Source organism: Myotis nattereri, assembly GCF_964212035.1.
Source record: "Myotis nattereri genome assembly, chromosome: 3".
NCBI lineage: Eukaryota > Metazoa > Chordata > Mammalia > Chiroptera > Vespertilionidae > Myotis > Myotis nattereri.
In genome coordinates, this window is record NC_138077.1 from 189,383,180 (window position 1) to 189,386,474 (window position 3,295).

The window sequence follows — 3,295 nt, forward strand, 5'->3', positions numbered from 1 at the left end:
CCCTTACATATCAATAAGTAAATTATAAAGGTCATTCAATTTGTAGTTCTCTCCTCCTTTATAGCACTTCTAAGCAGTGTGACACATACCACAGAGATAGGAAAGACCATCTTTAATAAATTATCTTCTTAATTGTAGAGAATTTCTGAAAATGAAACTGACAAAATGCTAACCCAATGCCTTGGGTGAGTCCTCAAGGACCAAAGATCCATCTCCTCCTATTGGAAGACTTAGTCCTCCGGAATATCCTGGTCGTTGTAGGGCACTTGATAAGGTGATCCACCAGGGCTCTGGACAAATGCACTAAGAAGCCCTTTCACCACTCTCATTTGCCGATTCTTTGGACCACCCAGTCTTGCTGGCAGAGAGGGCAGCGATTGTTCTGTTTCACCCACAGGGACATGCAACAGTTATGGAAGGAATGATTACATTCTCCCCAGACCACAACACAATCCTCTTGTTTGTTTTCAGCTTGACATCTAAGACAGGCATCCATCACCTGGACCCTGCAGATGGCGCACGTATCGCGCTCCACGTCCCAGCTCCACATGGCCACTGTGTTCCACTTCTTGAGAGAGAACATCTTGTCGCCTCCCGACTTGGAGCCCGCGCCCCCGGAGTGAGAGGACAGGGCGCAGGGCTCCTCGGCGTCTGCCACATCGGCCATGGCGGCGGCGCGGAGACCCGATGCTTTCTTTGGAAAGCAAATTGGCCTTACAATGCCCATATCATTTGATGTGATGATTTAACTTATCTGTCCATTCTAAGAAGGTAAATTGACACATGAAGGCATTAGTAGACATCTTTGGGGGTATCTTCTTAGCTTACAGTGATTCACCCTTCTCTGAGAACCGAAGAACCTATTCATATCATCACCTTCCTTACTCTAGCCTCAAGTGGAACCTTCATCCATTGGCCACTGTTGATTGGACCAGAGTAGATCAACCTGTCCTAACTAGGTGAATTATATGTCTTTCTTACTTTGGAATTCCAGTTTAGTTCAAGCTATCTTGAATGGAAGGAGTGTAAAAATTCAGGAACTGTGTCAGACTGTTATCCTCCAGGTGGACTGAAGGGCAAAGAATTCCAGTTGGCAGAAAGAGGAGAATGAGGCAGAGATGTGGGGAGAAGCAGAGGCAAAAGAGAGAGAGGAAAGTATTAGCAGAGCATTCCATTATACATTCTAGTCACTTTTGGCATTCCTTTATCTTCATTTTGTGGAACAGTCCAGTATCCTTATAACAGCTCATCTTTTCACCTTTAGCTTATTTGAGTGGGTTTCAATTACTTGCATCCAAAAGCTACCATAGCTTTACAGACAAGGAGATGGTTGAATAAATAATTGTATATTTTTTGAAAGTTGGATTATCAAACTGCCATTAAATATGTCTTAGAGGACTATTTAATGATATGTAAAATGCTCAACATACACTGATAAGTAAAATTAGAATATACAATTTTCTGTGCATAGAAAAATGTTTGTAAACATACAAAACTTTTAACAATAGTTACCCTGGGGTAAACTTTAATTTTCTACTTCGTACACTTTTGTTGATTTGAATTTATACATGGAGCATTGCTAATATAACTAAGGTTATGTTAGAAGCATTTTTCATGCTGCTATATACTTTTTTAAAAAATACATTTTTATTGACTTTAGAGAGGAAGGGAGAGGGAGAGAGAGAGATAGAAGCATCAATGATGAGAGAGAATCATTGATCGGCTGCCTTCTGCATCCCCCTACTGGGGATCGAGCCCGCAACCTAGGCATGTGCCCCTGACCAGAATCGAACCCAGGACAATGCTCTATCCACTAAGCCAAACCGGCTAGTATATACTTTTTAATTTATATCATTATATCATTATAGTGGTTATATAATATTGCATTGTAAGAGGATATCATGATATAGTAAATCAGTCCTTCCTATTTATTTATTTATTTTTATTTTTTATTTTATTTTTATTTTATATATTTTATTGATTTTTTACAGAGAGGAAGGGAGAGAGATAGAGAGTTAGAAACATCAATGAGAGAGAAACATTGATCAGCCGCCTCCTGCACATCTCCCACTGGGGATATGCCCGCAACCCAGGTACATGCCCTTGACCGGAATCGAACCCGGGACCCTTCAGTCCGCAGGCCGACGCTCCATCCACTGAGCCAAACCGGTTTCGGCCTTCCTATTTATTAAGCAATGAAATAAAGAGGTAAGCTCTACAGTACTCGGCATCTTTCAAGAACAGTTTGTTGAGCTCCAGTTCAGTTTGTATAATCTGTGAGTTCTTAGGATCCTTCTAATACATTCTCTTTATCAGCTAGGGATGTGTTCAGTTGCAACTAATTATTAACATGGCTTAACCATATAGAAATTTATTTTCCTACCATAAAAAGATACCTGGAGGTAGGCATTCCAGGGTCAGAGAAACTGTTTCAGGTTACAGAATGTCATAAGAGACCAGGCTCCTCCGTCTTCCTGTTCCACCACCCTTAATATGAGGCAGGATAGTGGCTGTGCCTCCCAAGCAAAGTCTGCTTTCTTATCAAGAAGAGAAGGAAAGGACAAAGGACTGAAGGAGTAAGCACACCAACCACATACCTCTGGAAGCCCAACTCTGAAACTTCCTTTAATTTTCTCATTTGCCAGAACTGAGCCATATGACCACCCCTAAATACAGATGACCCCATTTGCACTCTGGAAAGGTTAGAATTTTTAGCTACTACATACGTTGGTGCTCCATAGCAAATTGGAAGTCTGTTAGAATAGAAGTTAGAGAAATGGATATTGGATAGGCAACTAACAGTGTGTCCTATGTTCACTTTTGCTTATGTGTTTACATTAGATTTGGATCACTTGCAGCCAGATAAGTTTTGACTAATACAGTCCTCATTGTCTCTCTTCTGGATTACTGTATTGGGGTCCATTTTCCTTGGAATGATTATCCAAATGCAACCAGATGTCCCAAAGCACATCGCTGAACGTGGCTACTTTACTGCCTAATGCAGACCAGAGGTCAGCGAACTTTTTCTTTAAAGGATCAGGTAGTAGATATTTTAGGCTTTGTGGGCCAAGAGGGAAAACTAAGGATATTATCTAGGTGTTTTTATAAGAACAGGAAAACAAATTTCTACAAACTTATTATTGACAAAATTCAAAATATAATACTGAGTACTTAAAAAAACAAACTCATGAGTGGGGCAGTGATTCAATGATCCGGAGACACATTTGTTGCTGGGGCAGTGCATCAACCGCAAGCAAGGAACGATTTTCCACGGAAAAGCTAAAATGGCATTTCA

General features: G+C 40.7%; 1 pseudogene across 1 annotated transcript; it reads right to left on the reverse strand.

Annotated features, from left to right (window-relative positions):
• Positions 1–261: 261 nt before the first annotated feature.
• LOC308516385 (RING-box protein 2-like) lies at positions 262–667 on the reverse strand (annotated as a pseudogene). The gene has a single exon. The product of its transcript is annotated as an RING-box protein 2-like (transcript).
• Positions 668–3,295: the final 2,628 nt, after the last annotated feature.